This window comes from Sus scrofa, chromosome 18, assembly GCF_054392235.1.
Source record: "Sus scrofa isolate SSC_HxYL_T2T_F1_AM1 chromosome 18, Sscrofa_HxYL_maternal_Yorkshire_Landrace_v2.0, whole genome shotgun sequence".
NCBI lineage: Eukaryota > Metazoa > Chordata > Mammalia > Artiodactyla > Suidae > Sus > Sus scrofa.
Genome location: NC_139400.1, coordinates 26801568 through 26824420, shown reverse-complemented (window position 1 = coordinate 26824420; position 22853 = coordinate 26801568). Strand labels below are relative to the sequence as shown.

Sequence of the window (22853 nt, the reverse complement as noted above, 5' to 3'; positions counted from 1 at the left end):
CTGTTACAATAAAATGTAACATCTGCTTCTAAAGGAAAACCAGTGTTCCTCTAACAAATATGTTAGCAGAGAAAATTAACTGGTTGTATTATGCCTTAAGCAATGAAAACCTGTTTCATTTCCTTCTTGTTTTTCTGGAAAAAGAAAACAGGTCACAGTGAGAGATACACACACACACACACACACACACACACATACATACATATAATAGGTATAATAGATATAATAGATATGTATCAGCATCCATTCTTGTGACAAATGTTTGCCAAGGGGGTGGGGGTGCAGGGTGGAGGAAAGAAAGAAAGAAAAAGGCAAAGAAAGCAGAAAAGAGATAAGAAACAGTGAGACGCCATCTGCTGTCAAAAGGGAGGAAAAGGGGGAGGAGAAATTTGAGAGCACACTTTCTGTTTGAAAAAATGTCAAATCAGTTTTCCATTCATCCTCATGAAATAGAAAATTTTACTATGAAAACAGGAGGAATAAATTCTTTTACCTTGGTAAAAGTTCATGTCCTGAAAATTACTGTTACTAGTAAATAAACTTATAAAGACCACCATTCTCCTAGTGCAGACAGAATTATACCCAAAACTATTTTAAGCATCAGAGGGAAGTTTCAGTGAATGAACCAGAAATATCCCAATGAAATATATAGTTCAGCTTATCCAGGAAGAGTCAGCTAACGGATGATTTCTTTGGTTTAAAGCAGTCATCTAAGTTTTACGCACACCTAGACTAGAAGGCTATGGAATACTAAAGGATGACCATTAGCTACAAATAGGATGCTGGACATTATGCAGCACTAAGTACAATCCAGCTAAGTAATATATCAGTCACTCATTCTATGCTATAAAAAGGCAAAACAACTTATAAGAAATAAAAGCTCCATGGCTGTGAATGAAATTAAACTAAATTATAAGTCTCAGCGCTGAGGAGAAGGGTAGGAGAAAGGGAAAGAGGGGTTTACATCATGCATGCACATCTCTAATTGTAACAAAGTGATTTGCTTCTGTTTTCTCTTTTTTTCCCATTAATCTGTCCACACACACACACACACACACACACACACCCTTACCTGTTTCCATTTCAAATTCACTCATACTCCCAGTTAAGAGATCTCAGTTTTACAGGTGGTTTCTTTCAATACCCCAACTTTCGGTTTGAAGCATTTCTTAGCATTTAAGAAGTATTACTATTTGCAGGTGGAACACCTGAAGGCCAGCTATGCACCAAAGGACAAAAGCCACCAGCGGATAACACTGTGGTTTTAGAGCTAGAACATGTTGTCTGTAAGTTCTCATTTCACAATGCTTGGAGTCTGTTCACTACATTGATAAAACTTTAGGGATCTGACCTTCAAAGATATATTGTTTCCACTGATTTATCTATATACTATTTTATCATTTTGCATTTAGCAGAATTTAAGGGAGATTTTGTTACTGAATCATGTTTGTTTGTTTGTTCGTTTGTTTTTGATTGTGGTCTTAATCTCTTTGTGTGCAAAGGTTATAAAAGTAGCTTAGGAAAAATGGACAAAGAGCCTACAGGGAACATGATGTCTTCTTGTGTCATGTTATGGTAACTCTGCTACCCCTTGAAGCAATTAGATCCGCTTCTAATTGAACTTAGTGTTGTGTCAGTATAAATGGATGTCAGCTTGAAGGCTCAAGAACCAATGTTTTTCCTACTGAAGTTAATTATTGACAACTTTTAAGAATTTATCCTACAAAGATTTTTCCAGAGCAAATGATCTGAAAAATGTTGGGGCCCACTTATAAAACATATCTCAAAGGGAAAAAAAGAAATGTAGGTTGACCCTAATATATTTTAACAGAAGATAAATGCACTAAGGTTTGGAGATTTATGCCATTTCCATGGTTTAGAAATTATACCTTGAAGCATCAGAGTCCTCTGAAGTGCAGCTCTAATGGAGGATGCTGAAAAAGTTAAGGACACAGTACCAGTGACAAAAATGTACAGAAAAGCTCCTTTGTGAGGGGAGGACTCATGGTGTGGGGCAGGGAGTACTGAGCAAGCAGTCAGAAAAACCTGATTCTTATTCCAGCCCCATCACTAGCGACCTGGATTTCTAACCCTGCTTCTCAGCTACCTTGTCCACAAAGGGACAGAAGTCCTTCCAGCCCCTCCAGCCAGTTTCTATCAGCGTTATTAGCTAATAAAACAAGCATACACTCAAACCCAAAACCCCGTATCTATTACTAAGACTAGCATTCTAGACAGTGTCACCTCTAAAGACAACTGAGGACGACGAATCATGTATTAACAAGAAAAAAATCGGTTCAGCTCAAACCACTATTCTAAGTTTAGTGTTTATCAATCCATGGGTGTCTTCCTATTTTTACCACTTACTTCTGCATTCACAAAAGTTAAAGAGCGGTGTCTTCCTGCACGTGTCTCTTTATACACATGTTCCAAAGTTTCCCTAGGGTACACACCTGGAGGTGGAAAGGCTAGATACAGGGTGTGCGCAGATTAAATCTTACTATACAGCCTGGGTCCCACATTTCTGGTCCAGAAGAGCTTCTTGCACTGGAATCTACTCTTAATTCCAATTGCTGCTGGTCTCTGACCTTACCTCCCCCTTTCCCATTTGTCCTTCATGCTTAACACTCAACCTGGCTTTTCCTGTATGACCTTGCCTCCCCCTTTCGAGGATCGATCGGTAGGTATCACTCTAGTTAGGTTGCCTCAACTCAGTCCAGCCTCAGGACCCCTTAGCCAGACTGTGCATGGTGTATGGAAGTTACCCACAGTTACCCCTCTTTCCAAATTTCAAAGGCCACCACTTGCTGCTTCAAAAGTCAACAAGTATTTGAATCTTTACTCTGTGGAATGCACAGAGACCCAACCTATGTATTTGCGAAGTCTGAATATCATTTGACTTTGGCTCAGTGAGTGCTATACACCAGGAGGCCTCAATCAGTAAATTACAACTAACCATGAGAAACCCCAATATGAAGCAGGTGATATTTTCAGATAAGAAGAGAAGGGCGGCAGGTGTGCGTATGAGAAGAAGACAGCTTTGGAGTTCCCTGGCAGGCTGGCGGGTTAAGGATCTGGATCCTAATGATGTCAATACCCTGAACCTTGTATTAAAACAAAAAAAGATTCCAAAAATCATTCTTTCCAAATGCTTAATTCTATGAAAAATGACAAGTATTACCTCTGGCAGCTAGTGACCTCTTCCTGATGAGCTCAAGGCAGCTGCTACCCTATAAAACACAACAATAGCTGCGGTACTGTCTGTTGGGTTGTTCATTTGTTTATTGCACAGGAGCCATGGGGAAGTAACTTGCAGAGAGAGCTGACTTTAAGTCACTCTTACCCCACAAATAGAAGGCTTTTTCAGAACACTCCTGCTTCGGGCTCTTGCTTTCCTCTGCAGGCCTCCTTTTGTGGAGCTTCATCCCCGTCTCCCCGGGCAGGTCCCCCTCGTGCTCACTCGACCCCAGGAACTGACTAATGGTACATCAAGAGGTCTTGGCCCCAGCATCCTCACTTATTAGCTGTTTGGCTTCTGACAAGCAACGTAATTTTTCTAAATCCTACTTTCTTCAACCGGCAAAAGAAGAGGCCAAATGAAATGACTTCAAACGGCCTTTCAAGCATTAAAGTTTTGCTTCTGTGAAACAGGCACAAGCAGAGAGGCACTGAGCTTTAAAAAGTTGGAGTTTCCGTCGTGGCGCAGTGGTTAACGAATCCGACTAGGAACCATGAGGTTGCGGGTTCGGTCCCTGCCCTTGCTCAGTGGGTTAACGATCCGGCGTTGCCGTGAGCTGTGGTGTAGGTTGCAGACGCGGCTCGGATCCTGCGTTGCTGTGGCTCTGGCGTAGGCCGGTGGCTACAGCTCTGATTAGACCCCTAGCCTGGGAACCTCCATATGCCGCGGGAGCGGCCCAAGAAATAGCAACAACAACAAAAGACAAAAAGACAAAAGACAAAAAAAAAAATAAAATAAAATAAAATAAAAAGTATGGCCTGGCAAACAAGAACACACAGGACACCAAGAAGAGTCCGATGTTGGTAGATTCAAATCTTGCATTTTCACAGGAACTCAACCTACTCAGACGGCAACTGCCAAAACCATTATTTACTGCTTATTTAAAGAAATCATGAAGTAGTTCCATAGGATGTTAATTTAAAAAGACACAATTTCTGGAGTTCCCATTGTGGCGCAGTGGAAATGAATCCAACTAGGAACCATGAGGTTTCGGGTTCGATCCCTGGCTTCACTCAGTGGGTTAAAGATCCGGTGTTGCCGTGAGCGGTGGTAGAGGTTGCAGACGCGGCTTGGATCCCGAGTTGCTGTGGCTCTGACGTAGGTGAGCAGCTGCAGCTCCGATTCGACCCCTAGCCTGAGAACCTCCATATGTCGTGGGTGCAGCCCTAAAAAGACAAAAAGATACAATTTCTATCTTCAAATAAATTTCAGAAACCCTGTTAAGCAAAGTTAATCATATTTCTTAACCTCCTAGACTTTTACAATGCCACGTGTGTGCTGTGGATGTCCAGGAGAGCTACAGAACACAGCGTTTTCCCAAACTTATCTGTCACAGAATCCTTTTTTAACCAGCAAACCCTGCAGATCCAGCAGTCCCAGGAGTACCTTCAGAGACCGCTGTTCTGACCAATTAAATATCCGCTCTGCAAAAGCTGAATGAACTTGAAGTGGCACCCAGGGAACCAAAAGGAGCCTGGGCAGCAGGTCAAGATCCCTGTTTCTACTGCAGGTTCTGCTGCCAAGTGGTTGTTTGCACTGGACCCAGTTCACCGGCCTCCCCAGACCCGCTGGGCCCCACCTGCCCTCCAGGCATCGACTGCCAGCCGGCCCACTCCACCCTGCCGGGAGCAGCTCGGCACACAGCCGTCCCAGGCCTCTGTTCTACATCTTCACTGCAGAAATGCTGGCTGCAGAGGCCCACGTGACCATCCAAAGAGCCTATAACCTTCATTCCACTGTCATCCTAGACTTTACATTATCAAGTAACAGATACGGGGAATGGTCTGGAGTTGCTGCGCAGTAAGAAGAATTCTAAAAAATCCCCAATTTCCTTCCACGTAGCTGTAACTCAAGAAAGTGAACTACAAAATCTCTTTCCCAACTGTTCTCTTTTCACAGAAATGTCCCAATTAGCAAATGGCAATTAAGCAAATACTGGAAATTAGAGGAACAACATTAACTTTCTTCGAAATTAAAAAAAAAAGTTTTTCTGATAAGTATTATTGACTGAAAAACAGTTAACATGTTTGTCACTTTCAAAAAGCCACAAATGAATTTCTCTGAAAAACCCAACGTCTTTTTTAAAAAATCCACAAAATTGGGGCTCTGCCAAAGCGTGAATGTTACAAAACCATGCACCGCATGCCCTTCTTTATGCTGCGTATTAATTACTCAAAGCAAGGATTAAGCTTCTGCTGATGTGATGTCAGAAAGATCAGACATGGATTCAAATACTGGCTCTAGCTGGGTGTGTTTGGTCAAGTGACCTAATTTTTATTTCACCCCAGTCCCCCAATCCATTAAATGAGAACAAGAATACCTAGATTGCAGGCGGAGTTTTAACTAAGATAAAACTGAACCTGCCTAGCAGATCAAGGACCTACATTAGTGAGAATAAGGTTTGGCTGAGAGTAACAGGAAGCCTGAAGTATCAGCGGCTTCAATGAGAAGTTTCTTTCTTTCTCAGGAAAAAGTCCAGAAAGGCAAGCGTGGCACTCCATGGGTTTTGTTGCTCTACCGTGTGTGATCCAACTCCACAGTCCAAGAAGGTGGCGTCCACCTTCCAGATCGCAAACTGGGAGAGAGACCGAGGGCACCGGCAACGCAAACTGTCCCTTAAGGAAGGTTCTGGAAATGATAACACGCTTCCCATTAACCAGAATTTAGTCTCATGGCCATAAAGCAGCCAAACGCCCTCGCTGTGAAGCAGGGCTCCAGTGACTCTCTAAAGAGGCGGGGGTGGATACTGGGGGACAGCCAGCACGCACTGCCGCAAAACCCAAGAACAACTCATCTCCCATCTCAAATGGCTTTACTTTTCAGCAGGAGTTACACCCACCCTGTACACACAGGCACACAGCCACACCAGTTACTTAAGACCAGCAATCAATCTGAACGTCTGCACTCCTATGCAGTACTGACTGTTCACAAAATTACCCTGGCCTTTGGCAAGCTGTGCCTTAAGACTTCACAACCAACAAGATTTCCTTTGAATATATGCAGGTTAGGACACAATTTTTTCCTAACTGGTTATCTTCCCCTTAGTTTTCTTTCCTAAAAAAGCACTAATCCTAGTAACTTGCTTTAATAGAAAAAGATCAACCCTCCTAAATTACAGGGCTCTGTTTTGCAAAGCTAACACTTTATGATATAGGCATTCCATTTTTGATAGTGTAGTCTCCTGGAAGCTAAAAACAGAGACCTGATGGTGGAAGAAAGCAGCTCTGTCCATGGCCCCACGCTGCTGGACCTCGTCACCCCTTGGTCACTGACAGCAGATGTAAGCAAAGGATTGGGGGGAGGAGGAGGAGTGGCGTAGATTATTAAGTCCACACTCAGGGCACGTATGACTCATGTGGGTGATAGGTGCTCAATAAACTGTGCTGCCTCACTATTCAAATTAAACTTAAGTAACACCATCATTCATCTTGAAAAACTGGAGCTGAAGCAGAGGGCCCCAGACCCGATCTTTCAGGGTTAATTATTTCCAGGAGTTGAAATCAGCATTTCCTAAGCTGTGTTCCACAAGTGTCAAGAAAGCTTGCACGAAAAAAAAAAAATTCAGTATTTGGAATATTTTTCCTTCTAAAATGTGTTACGTTAAATGTAATAAAAACCAGTTTTAAATAGCTTTAATTGCTGTGCAATACCCAGCCTGTAAGAAATAGGGTGCCAACCCTGGGGCCTGGTGAGCCAGGAGGCTTCAAGAGGGTCCATCTGATGGTCATATGAAAGCTCTGGTCAGCCCTCTGCTCTCGGTCAACTGTTTAATTTAATCCTGCCTATCCTAGCTGACTCTTACCTCCTAAACAATCTAGTCCACATCCTGCACATTTTAAGGATGTGTTTTATTTTTTCCATAATTATTTTATTCATTTACTAACACCAGCACATAGTTACAAGGGACAGAAAGAAAAGGGTATACAGTGAAAAAGTCACTCAGTCCTACCTCTGTTTCCCTTGCACGCTTTCCCTTCCCAGAGGAAACTATTCTTACTGGTTCCTGTGAATCTGTCCAAATTATACATTTTCTAACATAAATGTCAACAATAAATACATCCTGTTTTGCACAAAAGGATGCGCTTCCAATAGTCTATTCTCATTTCAAAAAGTCAGGCATACTTTTTTTGTCAGCACTCACTGTAGCTAATTTACTAAACACTCTCTAATCTAAACTCAGCAGTGACATTTACCGTGTGTACAGATGCTACTTAACAGTGTGTGTGCACCACCAATTACCACAAAGTTATTTTCTAACCTTGCAAAGCTCTTGGTACCCATTTTCTTTCCTACAATTAACTTCCTATGGAACACTCACTCTCAACAAACAGAGGCACGTGCGTCTTCAGAGGGAAGAATTAAAATCTTCCAGAAATTCTGGCACATACTCATGGGCAGAGTGCCCCCTCCATCACCTGCGGGAAAATCACTGCATTTAATGAGAAAGCTATTTGAAGAAAGGTTCTACTGTAGCACTGTCCAAATGAACCTTCTGCCAACGGCAATGAGGGTTTTTTATCTCTGCCGTCCAACAATGGCCATGTGCTTTCCATGCTACCACCACATGTGGCTACTGGATACTTGAAATGTGGCTAGTATGACAGAGGAACTAAATTCTTAGTTTAATTCAAATGACCACACATGCCTAGTGGCTACCATGTGGGACAGTCCTGGTCTAGCAGACTATCTAATACTGGCTAAACAGAAAAAGATTACACTCCCTGTTATAACACGGGGACAGTGGGAAACGTGTGTGTACGAATATGCATGGTAAACATGGAAGCTCAAGCTCATCTCCTGAACCTTCTTTCTTTCCACATCCAAGGCTGAGTGGACCAGTTCTAGAAATAACTTCTTTAGTTAAAGTTGGAACCAACGATAAAGATGCGTGGCAATTACCTTTAAAATCTGAAATCGAAATAGTTTTAATTTACTAAAACTCCATGCTTGGTGCGCACTCTGTTTTAAAATCTTCCTGGCATGATGTTACGTGTGGATCACACTAAACTAACAGTTTCTCTGTTAGGTGGAAAAAACAAATTGCAGAAGCATATGTACAATATTATGCCAACTGCACATATATATATATGCATATATATTCATGTTTGTGTGTGAATAGCATTTATCCAAAACCGTGCTGTTCAACAGCACATTCTGCAAGGATGGAAAAGCGCCCCTCCTCCCCTGCCCAGCGCGGCAACAGCCAGTCACACACGGCTGCCGAGCACCTGAAAGACGGCCAGTATGACGAGGAACGGGGTGTTTAATTATATTTAGTTTTACTGAATTGAAATTTAAATAGCCGCAAGCGGCAAAGGGCCCCCTTATTAGATGGCAGAGGTCTAGAAGAATAAAGCTCAAGCTGTGAAAAGGCTGTGCCTCGGAGGTCTCACACCTGGAGGGAAGAAGATAAACGTTTTTATACACCACTGCCGTGTCTGGACGTATGTACACCTGGCTCACTTAGCTCATCACACAAATAAACAGGAAGGGAAGGTGTTCGTGTTAGCTTGGGCCTTCATGACAAAGTCCAGAGACGAATTTTTTTTCTTACAATTCTGGAGGCTTTAAGTCCAAGATCAGGGTGCCAGACAGCTGAGTTCTGCTAAAGGTGCTCTTCCTGGCCTGGTGACGGCTCTCTTTCACCGTGGCCCCACCCAGGGGTGAGGGAAGGGGGAACCAGCTCTGGTCTTCCTCTCCTTACAGGGACACTAATCCCTCATGGGGACACTACTCTCATGCCCCCTCTACACCTAATTACCCCCCAAAGGCCCCATCTCCTAATACCATAACATTGGGGATTAGGTATTGGATGTATGAATTTGGGGGAACACAAAATACAGTCCATAACAGAAGGACAAAGGAAAGAATAAAAAATTCCTTTCGCTTTGTGTATTTTCTTCTGCTCCATTCACTGAGCTCCCTGGGTGCACCCTAGAAGAGTTACTCTGAGGTTTCTGACATCTGGCTCTTGAACAGCTTGGATAATGACATTTTCCATTGGAGAGATGTGACCACGTCTCAAGACCTTAGGCTCTTAAACATACAGGCCAGTTGAAAGAACACATTAATGATTCCGTGTTCTCGTCTCTTTGCATAATTTCTTTCTTCTTTTTTGGGGGGAGGATCCGTTTTTGGCTGCTCCTTGGTATACGGAGCGCTCCTGGGCTAGGGATCGGAGCTACAGTCTCAACCAAAGCCACAGCTGGGGCAACACGAGATCCCCAACCCCCTGTGTCAGGCCAGGGATCTAACCTGCGCCTTAGCAGCGTCCAAGATGTCACCAATCCCACTGTGCACAGCAGGAGCTCCCCGTTGCATCTTGACTCCCTCTACAGCCAAAGGGCAGTGCGGGATGCACGACCGGCAAAGCCTGAAAGGACACTTTCTGTGTCGCCCTTAACCATGCTTGTTCATAGTTGTGCTGGAAGAAGGAGAACTGCCTTAACGTGGGTTTAAACCCTCTGGGTCACATCAACACATTCCCTCTTCCCAGATCATTTGCTGGGAAGCCAAAGGCACCACCCTTCAGAGAGGACAGGGTCAAGCTCAGCTTCCCACAGGCCCAGTGGCTTCTCCTCTCTGAGTTCTGTGGTACTTTTGCAGCTTCTCACAGGTCCCAACGTCCAGGCGCAGGGGCAGCTGGTGTTCCCAAACAACGCCCATGAAGAGCTAGCGTCCCAAATCCAGGCTCCCTGGTCCAAAGGAGCCTGTGTGTTTTATTTACCCACTATTAAGGCTGCCTTCTGGTGCCCTATAAAAAAGATGAAGATGCCTGCCAAGGCTGAGAGGCGGAAATAAGAAGTGATTGCTTAGTGGGTACAGAGGTTATTTTTCAGGTAATGAAAATGTTTTGGAACTAGATAAAGGTGGTGGTTAATGTATTAAACATTAATGTATTAAATGCCGCTGTTCACTTTGAAATTCTGTTATGAACTTCACCTCAAAAAACAAACACACACACACACACACACACACACACACACGATTCCAAAATCCATTTTTGAAAAGGTAGGAGGGGACACCATCCCATCACTCAAACACAGACCTGTGCTGAGGGCCCAGGGGTGCAATGGCCCCATACCCCTCTCTGTGGAGTGATGGGCACTGGTGGACCCCTTCCTTTTGTTCTCCTCAACCAAGCCTTGCGAGCTTTCCTTTTCCCTAAAGAGCTTTGTCATTTACCCCTGCGGAGTCACACGGCAGAATTTGCCTTGGACCCTGGGAGGGCCATGACGGAGCCCACTTGGCCAGAGCCTGAGGGTCCTCTCTAACACTCAGCATTGCAGCTCAGCCACTGGCCTACCTATTGCTCTCCAGTTACTCTGTCGGTACTTTTTCATCTTGTTCTGCTGTGTCCTCCCCACTCCCTAAGGACCTCCCACTTTGGCTTCCTGCTGGAATCCAGCACGGAGGGCAAAGGCCATCTTCCTGTTCTGCTGTGGTGAGAAAATTCCTCAGGAAACTTTGACTGCATCCTTGATTGCTCTGGTTCAACCAAACACAGTGGTTGACTCTATCGGAACAATCGGGGCAATCGTTATGGTTGCGGTCCATTAAAATGTCAGGCCAGTTGTTCAAATAAACTGACAAATGGTTGGATTGAATTAACTATTCTTTTCTCTATACAGTAACCCTTGCTGGGAATGCTGATAGTTGAGAGGATTTTTTTAGCCTCTTCCCTGTATTGTCACATCTATTCCAGTTGTCCCGATCATGCTCTCGAACCATGTTTCCAAAACATATTGAACTGTGAAGGCTTTTTTCACAGCAACATCTTGTTCTTATCAACCCTTACATTCTCCATCTCAGTAAATGTCACCTTCCTTCACCTAGGTGCTCAGTCTAAAAACCTCAGCATTATCCTTGGCTCTTCTTTCATTCACACCCCACAGATGGTCTATCGGCAAAATGTACCAACTTGACCTCCAGTGTCCCCACAGGCAGGCACCACTTCCCCAATCCACTCTGAGCTACCAACCTGTCTCAGCCACACCCCCTCTCACCTGGACCACACCGGCTTCTACTTTTGATGCCCAACCCTACAGCATCCAAAGTGACCTTCCAAAATTTAAAGTCTGAACACACTTTCCCCCTGTTCAGAGAGGTTTCTCATGTCTGGGAATGCAATCTGAACTGTCCACCACAGCCTATTGGCCTCACATGGACTGGAAGCCCATTCCTCTGCAACTTCATTTCCAAATACTCTTTCCTTTGCTGCCCATTCTGCTCTGACAGAGCTGTTTCTCTGACAAGCCAAGCACCGTCTCATCCCAGGGCCTCCAAACTTGCAATCCCCTGTGCCTGGAATGCTCCTGGTCACTTCACTCAGTGCTGTGGACCAAATGGTGGCACCCCCCAGAATCCATGTGCGGAAGCCCTAATCCCCACTGCAATGGTATGTGGAGGTGATGCCCCTGGGAGGTGCTTAGGTCACGAGCGTGGAGCTCTCATGATTGAGATTAGCGTCCTCGCAAGAAGAGACATGAGAGGAAGGATCCTCCTCTCTGCCCTGTGAGGGCACAGGAAGAAGGCAGCCGTCTGAAGCCAGGAAGAGAGTCCCCACCAGAAACCTGCCCACGAGGACCCCTGATCTCTGACTCCCCGCCTCCAGAAGTATGAGGAATAAACATCTGCCCTTAAGCCACCCATCTATGGTACTTTTGTGACAGCAGTGTCACGCCCTCCGAGAAGCCTGGGACACAGGGACTACAGCAGCACGCCCCGCCCTCCCGTTTCCCCCCACCCCTTCACTCGGCTTTGCTTTTGTCAGAGCATCAATCCCTGTCTGGCATCAGAGCACATGTTTATTGGTTTCCTGGGTGCCTCCCACACCAGAGCAAAAGCTCCAAATGGCAGAGGTGTTGCGTTGGGCCCTACGGTGTCCTCAGCACGCAGAGTGGTACCTGGCCAGTTGTAATGCTCAATAAACATCTACTGAACAAATGGATAAAGAGTTCTTACACAACCGTCTCTCCCAGTTATCTGTGAATCACTTCTGTAGAATAAAATAACAAAACCAAAAGTAGTGGAACTGGGAGAGAGGGTAGGCGCTGTGCTGGTCAGAATGGGAGCTCTCCAAAGACAAGAGGGGCCCAGGGCACATCAGTGCTGCTCGGGGCCAGCCCAGGACAGGAGCAGCTCAGGCTCCTCAGAAGGAGGCAGAAGAGTTAGTGTCCAGCTAACTGTACAGAGAAAACTGGCCTGCACTATCGCCTTCAGCGATCTATAAAGCGTTCCTATGTACCTTCTCTGATAGATAACCTATCTTTTTTCCTCTTTGAGATGTGTAAGGCATGTAAAATTTCAGACCTGTGAGGTACGTCAAGGTGTAAGTTTGAAGTTAGCAGGTAACAGAGAGACAAATAAAATGTTTTGGTGAGGATATGTTACACATGAGAATCACAGTGATAACACATGTGCCATAAGCTGAAGAGGGTAGTATAATTTTCAGGCAGAGTAAGGACAGTGCCATCCAACAACCATCCTGAAGTCAGGGAGGAATAGAAACACCACCACACGTGACTTTAGCTACTTAGTTCTCCAACTTCTCTATAAAGGTAAGGCCAAGACTCAATATGTAAGCAGTCTATTACCGTATCATGAATTCTACTGTTGATGGGCAGCCTTTGAGAGGGGCAATGGAGAGAGTAGAAAAACTGCATTTATAGCAGGTAAGAGCATGAGCTTTGCAGCCCAAACTTGGCTGTGCTCCCACCATGCGACCTGCTGTTTAAGCTACCTGGAGCAAACGACATCACTCCTCAGAGCCTCCTCGGTAACCTGAGGATGGTATCAGCAATCTCACAGGGTGGTTAAAAGACTGTCTGAAGTTACGTGAATATAACGCGCAGCAGAGACTTTGCCAGTCTTTATTATAACACACTGGAATTTCATATTTAGATGTTTCTCCCTAGGATCACCCCAAGAGCAGCGCTATGTCATTCTCATAATCTTTCATCCTCGATGCCCAGCTCCAGAACTAAATAATAAGTCAATGAACAAAGACGTTCCTATTTTTAGGTGAAAGACAACCAAAGAGATGAGAGGGAAGAAGAGAAGGGGGAACAAAATAACGAGAGGAGTGAGGATCCAGGCAGGGGCAGCAGTACTACAGGAAGGAGAAGGAAAGTGGCAGCAACCCAGCAACAGCACATCAGAGAGTCCGGGCATGGCCGTGTGAAAGAGAATGGACCTGAGGTGTACCTGGCAGGAGTGGGGACAAGACTCTCACCTTGCTGCACCTCAATAACCTGCAGAGGTCAGCCACACTGAAGACAACACCTTCATAAGACTGTAACAATAAAACTGATTTATCTGGGAAATTCCTGCCCATTGCTAATCTGAAAGATGCCAATCAAATTTCCCCCTGCACTACGCAGAATAAACCCTAGCAGACTATTTGTGTAGAGTGCAGAACCATGAGCTAAGGGAGGCAGTTCCTGTGTGTGGCTTGGCGCTGCATCTGGCTAAGGTCACAGAGTAAAATTCTGTAGCCCACGCAAGCGCTCAGACACAACAGCTTAAGAAAGTCAGGCGCCTGCCACCCTAAATTCCAGTTTTCCTCCAGCAGAAGGCCAAGGGCAGAAGCACAAACACGTTTTACTGCACTTAAGAGAGAAAACAGAAATCTCTACTTGCCTTATGACCAAAGTCAGTTTGACAGAAACAAAGCCAATAAAGATGATTAAGACAGTATGAAAAGTAGCAGAGAAACCAGGAGGTGGCCAGGTCATGGATACCAAGGGACAGAGAAGGTTCAGTAGTGGGTGGGACAGAGAGCCCCACTGCAGGAGTGCATTATCTGAGGGTAAACAGGGAAGAGAAGCATCATACGCTTGAAGAGGGGACTAGCTTCGCAACAAGCACCATGGAGAATGAGCAGGACAACTAACCAGAATCAGAGTGTGCATGTGCTGTGCAGTGCTGGGCATCACCTGAATGCATCTGAACAGGTACCAATCCACCTCACTGCTCAGGAGCCCAGGCGCAAGCAGAAGGACAAAAAGCTCAGAGAGTGTAAGCCTTTGGCGAGAGAGTGATTTAAAACCTGGACAATGGATCTAAGTGGATAAAGGGGGAAGTAAGACAGGAAGGAACTCATGGATGGCTACAGAGCAATGGGTCAGCAGACTAGAGGTGTCAGTGAGATCAAGAAGATGTATACGGTGTAACTGTGGGACAAAGAGGATGGACAGGAGGGTCTGGCCACCGAGGGAATTTTTGACTTACTGATCTGGGCCATGAGTAGGCAAGGTCTTGGAAGGAGGGCGCTGGGGGAAGCTGGGGAGAAGATCCCTGGTGATGACAAGCTCCCAATCCCACGCAGTCAGGGAACAAGGTGGGTCATCCAAGGAAGGTGGAGCACGGTGGAGACCAATGAAGCCGTCATGAATGATGAGGGGGAGGAAGGAGGATGTCAGCAGGGAAGAGGGCCAAGGGATGGTTAGACACGTGGCTGGTGCTCAAAAGAGTAGCAGTTGGACAGGAAGGTGGAAAAGCAAAGATACAGCTAGGCATGGGTGCCAGCGACCTGCCTTCTGAATTGTTTTTCATCCCTGTAATGATGAAACTAATCTACCCAATCAGGTGGTTCCTGCCGATTTTTAATCTGCAAGATGTAAACCAATCTTTCCCCTGTCTTTATACAAAATAAATACCAGTAAAAGACTATTTCTATAGATCACTAGAGGTTTCCCAAGATAAAATCTTCAGTGATTGGTAATTCTTTCAGAACATTCAAAAGGGTCACGGATTTAACCCACATGCTGGCGAGAGTAGAAGTAAATTCACATTTCTATTAGACTTTTTTAAATGTCAGGTTTTTACTCTATCTCATAACAAATGGAAACAAAGCTTTGCCTCCAAATTGGAAGCCTTTTTCCTTGTCATTTAAATGGAAGATGCAGAGAGATCTGGTATATTTTTACTATCTCCTCATCTTCCAGGATCTGTCACTCATTCAACCTGTGAGCTGATTTATGGCGCCACATTTTATGTCACTCAAGAAGTATTTCTGGAGAAATGTGGTTCTTCCACTCCTCCGAACGGACTTGTTCAGCTACTGTCTCCTTTGGGAAGATGTCACTGATAACACACCTCCATTCCCCATTTTCCCAACTGAAAGCTCTCCCGGCAGTTCTATGATCGCACTTTCAACACTTGATTGTCAACCAAAACAGGCTTTAAGACCTTGGACGTATGCTTAACCTCTCTGGGCCCTAATTTAGTCACATAAAAAAGAGAAAATAATAGTAAGAATATCATAGGGCTTCTATATCAATTCATGAGTTAAAGTTAATGCCTAGAAAGCACTTAGAACACTGCCTGGTACATAGTAAGTGCCACAGAAGTGCTTGTCACTCTTGTAACAGTATTTATTTGCACGTCCCTCCTTTTGTACTTCTTGGCTAGCACCTTAAAAATGGAGACTTCCAATGGTCTTCACCTCTGCATATCCAGTCCTTAGTACAGTGACTGGCAAACAGGAGACCTTCAGTGCACGAATGTATGAATCAAGCAGCAAGTCATTTTTTTATCTCACAAAAAAGTGAAACTGTATATATTAAAAATAATAAACCAAAGCATTACTTTATTTGTAACCTAACTTGTTTAAATATAACATAAAGCAGTTCAAAAGCTGCAGCCTGACATTGCAAATATGTAATTAAATGAAAGAAATTAAAACTAAGAGTAGAACTGCACCATCAGCACCACTGAAAAGTGAGTATCGAACTGGACATCTTAAGAATTAAGTAACTTATAGACATTTTGACTCGAAGAATTACTAAATGTTCACTTTTGCCATGAGGAAAAAAAAGCCCAGAGACTTGGCTCTAGACCAGGAACTGTAACAATTTTTTTCCACAGTTCTAATTTTTTCCTCCTCCAATAATTTTTCTCCTCCTCCTTTCTAAACCCAAAGAGGAGGTCTAAATAAATAAATAAATAAATAAATAAATAAATAGGGGAGTTCCTGTCGTGGCTCAGTGGTTAACGAATCCAACTAGGAACCATGAGGTTACCAGTTCGATCCCTGGCCTTGCTCAGTGGGTTAAGGATCTGGCGTTGCCGTGAGCTGTGGTGTAGGTCACAGATGCAGCTTGGATCTCGCGTTGCTGTGGCTCTAGCATAGGCAGGCGGCTGCAGCTCTGATTAGACTCCTACCCTGGGAACCTCCACATGCCTCAGGTACGGCCCTAGAAAAGGCAAAAAGACAAAAAAAAAAAAAAAAAAAAAAAAGGCTACAAATTCACCTATTTAATCTGTCCCATTTCTGCAGGAAGAGTCTTAAAGCTGTTGGTGAGAGAAGGGAATCAACTGAGAATCCCCTGAGGTATCCAAAAGAAAATTCAAATTATTGGGCTAAAAGCTCAAAACATTCATAAAGGCCACAGGTGATCAGAGTGGGGCAGGTGGCTTCTCTCAGACTCCAGTAGAAAACAGCCAACTTTTAGATTTCATCATCGGTTTAATATTTCTACAGAACACCTGATCTAGGAACACAGCACAACCTTTTTTAAAATTTGCACTGTTACTACTTAATCTTTCTAGTTCTTTTCAGATTATCTTTCACTACTGAAAATGAGTCTTCCACGTAACTAGCAGGACTTTCTTATTTCACTGGTCATGAAAAGAAGCCACCTTATTCATTAAGATGGAATTTAGTGCAAGTCCATGTTCAATGAAGTCTGCGAGCATCAGTAATTCATAGAGGAAGAGAAATGTTTATTATATCCTTGTGGACATCCAAGTAGAAATCTATGTTAAAAGGATGAGAGTGAAGAGTTGGAGGAAAAAATTTTTTAGCAAACCAAGGTTGTGTCCACTTGCTGAAAGAGTCCTTCATTGCTAATCACAGATGCCCTTCCATGTTTTCCCTGGAGCCACAGAGCAATACCGCTCAGCAGCACCGCTAAGGCAGACTGAAATAACTAAAGCATCGAGAGAGATATAAATCCAAGTGTGAACACTGGAAGAAGAGACAAAGGAGCAATAGCCTGCCCTTGTCCCCATGTTCAAAATTCTACTGATAATAACACACTCAGATACGGGCATGTGAGAAGATACCTGCTTTTTCAAATAACTTCACAGCTAGATGAAATTACTCCAAGCAATAACGTCAATTCGGCTTTCCCAAATAAGCCAGTGTTGATACATACAAACAGTTCCATCAGAGGAAGGGTGTTAAGGAGATAAAGATACAGCACAAAACATACACATATCTTCATAGAGTGTTTTTCTATAATTTAGTATTTAGCTTTTTCATTTAATTACTTTAAATGAAAAAAAAACTGAGGTCACAATCAGACAGGGATTGCATCTGAAAATTAAAATGTCCAAGTACATACCTCTTAACTCCTCATCTTTTAAGTGCTGCATAAACTGTTGCATAGGAGACTTGACTGGATGAAGAGGCGCAAGCTTCCAGGTATGACTCACTACCTTTGCTCCCACAAAGCAGATCCTCCTGAGCTCTCAGAGGCAGATATTTTTGCAACCTGGACGACAATTTTTAAAAAGGAGAATAATTATTTATTTTGAATATATGTTTCTAACAAGAATGAAAGTTAAGGGCAAGTCCCTATTCATATCACATTTAGAAGAGAAATGCATATTCTCAAATATGTCCATCCAATCTCTATCAGGTAATCATGGAGGGTTATCTTTATGGCAATAGGTTGACATGACAGTGATCAAATGTTCTCATAAGAGAGAACAGAGCAAACATTGGAGCAGTAAGACCATGCAGACACTTGCCAAAGGAGAATCCAGTCAGAGAGGTATGACCCTGCAAACCACTGAGACCTACCCCAAGCTCAGGTTCCCTGACAATTCCCCCGCCTAGGTACACCTGTGTGCAGAATGACACCATGACATCATTAAACAGTGACAGGAAAACAACACAGATCGTCACACACCAACAGGAATGCAACCTGGGGCAAGGGCACCTCTGAAGGTTCTATTTTAACCAGAGCAGGTGCACTGAGGGAGGCTGAAGTCATAGGTTCAGGCTGCAGATTTCTGAGGAAGGACAGAATCTTACGTAATTATAGCAAATTGGGGCAGAAATACCGAAAACAGCCTCAAGGCCAAGGCCAAGTCCAGATGATACCCTGGTTCTGAAACTGCTTCTGGTATCTGAGGACAGAGATGGGGCCAGGCCTGCGGAAGGAAGGGTGGGGTGACAGGGGCCCAGGGCTGAAGGCAGAGTAAGCCCACTGCCCAGTGGAAGGGGCTCCACTTTGTTCCCTGGGCTCTTCCCTCTAAAATCTTTTCATCATCATCTTAGCATCACTACGTTTTATCGTGTTAAGAGCAGTCATCATTTAAATTTTAAAAGTTAAAACTGTTTCTTTTGGAAGAAAAGCAAATCCTAATTCCCACCTCCACCCCCAGCTATGCTTCTGTGTCAGAGCTGCTCCAGGTGGAGGGGCTCAGGGAGGAGGTGAGCAAAGGAAGAGACAGACTGAACTCAAAGCTTTCATCATTCTCCCCCTGGATATTAATACATTCCAGTAAGTTCTACCCCTGCTGCTCCAGCCTCACACTGCAGCTAATCCACTCCCCACACTGATGGCTGGGGGTTAAAATTCCCTCAGTGGCTCCCAATTGCCCTTATCATAATAAAAATGCAGTCTGCAGCTTGGGTGACCTTGATTGCACACCATTGTGACCTTGAACCTATAAAAGCAAAACTGCCCCAAACCTGGTCTGGAACAGAACCAAGTTGCCTACTATAAAACTCACCATATTCTAGTGGAAAGACATCAACAGCATTTCAGGAAAAAATGCTTTTTTCTATGCAATTTTCTGATGAACTTTAAGAAGATGAAGTCTTATTCTGGAGAACTCAATTACAACCCACCCAGCTGACTGTCAACTATCAGTTAGAAGCTAAGGATTTTTAACCAGTCTTTTCAATGATGATTTAATCAGTCTTTCTTCACTATGTTCTGAGCAAGACTGAATCTTCGACCTCACCTGCCAGGGGCCTCTTCCTTTGCACTGCAAAACTGTAATAAAACACTGGTATGTGCTCGTAACTCAATGGTCAGAGTTAGGAGTTTAACAAACCCTAACTTCAAGCAGGTCCCAACAGCCTGCAGTTCTCAGCATGTTCCTCAGGCTCTAGACTTCACAGACCTTTGAACAGGCAGCCACCTCCCTCAGGAGCACCTCCACCCCCCGGCTTGCTCTCCTTCATCACAGCCCCCATCTTCTCTCAGTTTTCTTGTATGCAGCCTGCCAAACCTGGGTCATGTGGCAGTTTCTCCAGAACAATCTGCCATGAGCGTCTGTCCTGCAGGCCCTTCTAGGGGTTCCTGTGTTACAGCTGTTACCACACTGCACTCTATATCTCACTGGACTGGAAGCTTCCTGAAGACAACGGTGGGCCTTTGTACTTCTGCATCCTCCAACTTATCCCAGAGCCTGGCTCAAAATGAGCATGTAATAAATGGTTGTCAAACGAATGTTGGCCTCAGGTAGGAGAGGGGTGAAGCTGAAAAAAAACTTTTTACTTGAGGTATGGAATGATTGGCCAATGGGGACCTGCTGTATAGAGCACAGAGAATTCTTCCCAGTATTCTGGGACAATCTATGTGGGAAAAGCAGCTGAGAGAGAATGGATATGTGTATGTGTATGACTGGGTCACTTTGTTTACAGCAGAAACCACCACAACCTTGTAAATGAACTACATTTCACCAAAACTTAAAAAAAATGAGGTATTCCCTGTGCAGTTTCAACACCATCCCTGAGCTGCAGTGTGGTTCTGGACCGAGGGGGCTGGACTCCACGAGGCAGCCCATGTAGCCTCTCTAGTCGAACTGGCTCAAGAAACCCAGGAGGACCAGAAGGACGGACTCAGGTCCCCTGGAAAGTACAGATGGCCCAGCAGGAGGTGGTTCCCATGCAGAATTCCCTGACATTTTGCAACCAGAGGAAAAACCCAGGGGGTTTCAGAAGAGAAGCAAAATTAAAAGGAGGGAAATAAAAGATGGACAACAATTTCAAACCACCTCACAGATAGAATCTTCTTGGCATAGGAACACAAAAAATTCAGTCTTTCATGAAAATATGTTAAGTTTTTGAGATGTAGAGGCCTGAAGAAGCACCAGGAAAATGTAGGAGAAGCTGATTTTTATGGTTGGTTGGCTTCTGGATGGGGAAGGGAGTTTTGAAATGCCTACGGAAAAGACGCGCTCTGCTCTGTGCCCACTTCCCCTGACCTTTCGTATCTCTAGAGCTCCTTCCCCAAGAACAAGCCTGGCATAGACGGATGAAGCAGAGGATGCCCAGGCACTCTGCCTTCTGGGTACCAGTTATAAAAGTTCCTTTCGGTGAAGATAACTTCCACTCAGGTGTAAAGTCTGCAAGTGTGCATGCAGAGTGGTGGAGTGGATGGCGGCCGCCTGTCTACTGCTGGGTTTTCACGTATTCCTAGAGGGACAGGGTAAGGAGCCAAAAGGAGTGTAAGCACAACCCTGTCCCCACCAGAGCCACAGCATCTCCCACCCAGCTCGGCAAAGTGCAGCACAGCACAGGCGGTCCACATGGACGTTCTCGGACAGCCTTGTTCATAGACCACCAATGACCTACGACACGTCAAGGCTTCTCATCCCCGTACAATCTTCCCCGAACAGCTCAACATTGATCATCTTCTGGAAAATCACTTCCAGTTCTTAGAATCTGACCTGACATAACTGCAGGACACACACCAGCCAGATCTGAGCAGTAAAAAGTCTGCCCAACTCTGAGCAGAGAGGAGACCCTGCAGCTAAGCTGCAACGAAAGGCAAATGAGGGGGGGGGGGTCCCCTGTCTCCAAAGCTCTGGACAGTTTTCTCTACTTACTGCAGAAAACAAGACCTTACACTGAGCGGGCCTTTAACCCAGCTGGAACAAATTAACTTTTACACTTCATTTTATAAAGCTCAGCCTTTCTCATTCTTGCATATTTATACTTAGAAAAAGGAATGAGTAATAGTAAGACAAAGTCCTGGTACAGTGAACAGCACTCACACAACAGAGACAGAAAACGTATGCAAGATTGTTCACCGCTGCAGGCACACATGAAAGCTTCAAAAGAGACTTATTATAGAACATGTGGGAAGCCCCTGAGTGAATCTAAGACTCTTCTGACTGACTAAAAGCAGAATCGAGGGGCCAGGGAAAGGATTTCCCCTTCGGTTGATTAAAATCATTATTCTGTTTTTGAGTTGTCATACCGAGTGACCGTGAAGTGAGCAAAAGCCCTCTTAAAATGCATTTTTGGAACTTTCCCCTCTAGTACTGGATTCTAAGACGAACTTAAAGACAAAATACTCTAACACATTCAAAACAATTTCTTAAAGAAGTGCACAAAGAATGTAAGCATGCATGTGTAACTGGGTCACTATGCTGTACAGTAAGGAAAAAAATGTGTTTGAAAAAATTAATTAATTAAAAAAAGAAACACTCGATCATAAGAAGAAACATGACGTTCTAATGTTCTGAAAATATACTTTAACTGGTCCGCCTTGATGAAACGTGTGCACCTATGGATGGAATTGTCTACAAATGTGGATTTGCACAATTGGCCACGGTGGGCGTCAAAGAGGTACCGAGGTACCACAAGGTGTTCTGAAACAGTAAATTCCCTTAGAGCACATACAATGATGATTCAATAAGCAAAACCCACTTTTATATGTATCATTTCAAGAACATTCCTATTATCTGCCAAAACAATAATATATTATTCTCCTTTCATCCTTTAGTAAAGGACTTGAAGTGAAAATGTGAAGTCATTTGAGTTAAGTGAAAAAGACTAATCAGACCAAAAAAAACCCCCCTCGAATTCATTTAGAATTTTGCCCCACAAACAACACAAGCCGTCTGTAATCTGAACTCTTAAGGTTTGAATGGAGTAGCCCATGTGGTACAAGGATGAGGCACACAAAGATTTTAAAATAAAACCAACAGACCAAACATAGGAGGACTGAGAGAAAGACAGCTACTAGCTACTTCAAATCCTTCTTAGGCCCAGGCAATTTTTATCTACTTTTAAGGCTTTATACACCCAAATCTATACATCCAGAGTACAAGAAAATGACAGGCATGGTTTAAATAAAACAGAGTCCAGACAGATAAGACAATTAAGAAATCTCTTAAACTGGGAGTTCCCTTTGTGGCTCAGCAAAAATGAATCTGACCAGTAACCATGAGGATGCAGGTTTGATCCCTGGCCTCGCTCAGTAGGTTAAGGATTCAGCGTTGCCGTGAGCTGTGGTGTAGGTCACAGACGCAGCTCAAATCTGGTGTTTGCTGTGGCTGTGGTGTAGGCCAGCAGCTACAGCTCCGATTCGACCCCTAGCCTGGGAAGCTTCATATGCTGAGGGTGTGGCCCTAAAAAGAAAGAAAGAAAGAAAATAAATCTCTTAAATCGAGACTACACTGTGATTACTGACTTGCTTCCAAAGAGCAGAGCATGGAAAGGGAGGGGAATACATTTAGAGCAGAGGAGCCTGGCACACACGACCTTGGCCAGGTGACCAAGGTCAGCATCATCAGAGATGAGTCACGATGATGGCATTTCCCTTGCACACAATGTGATAAGAATGTCACTTCACTTCTG

The 22853-nt window shown here is 44.2% G+C and overlaps 1 long non-coding RNA gene across 20 annotated transcripts in view; it reads right to left on the bottom strand.

Annotated features, from left to right (window-relative positions):
* The window catches only part of LOC106506781 (testis-specific gene 13 protein), a 539004-nt gene that overhangs the window by 279482 nt on the left and 236669 nt on the right, over nucleotides 1–22853 (bottom strand). For 16 of the 20 annotated variants that reach the window (XR_014833848.1, XR_014833854.1, XR_014833851.1 and 13 more), the window contains one exon: nucleotides 17590–17739. The exons of 2 other annotated variants lie outside the window; for them this stretch is intronic. This is a non-coding gene — a long non-coding RNA (testis-specific gene 13 protein). Of the gene's footprint in view, nucleotides 1–17588; nucleotides 17740–22853 lie in introns of those variants that run through there. 2 more of the 20 variants (XR_014833871.1, XR_014833881.1) reach the window with 1 other exon arrangement.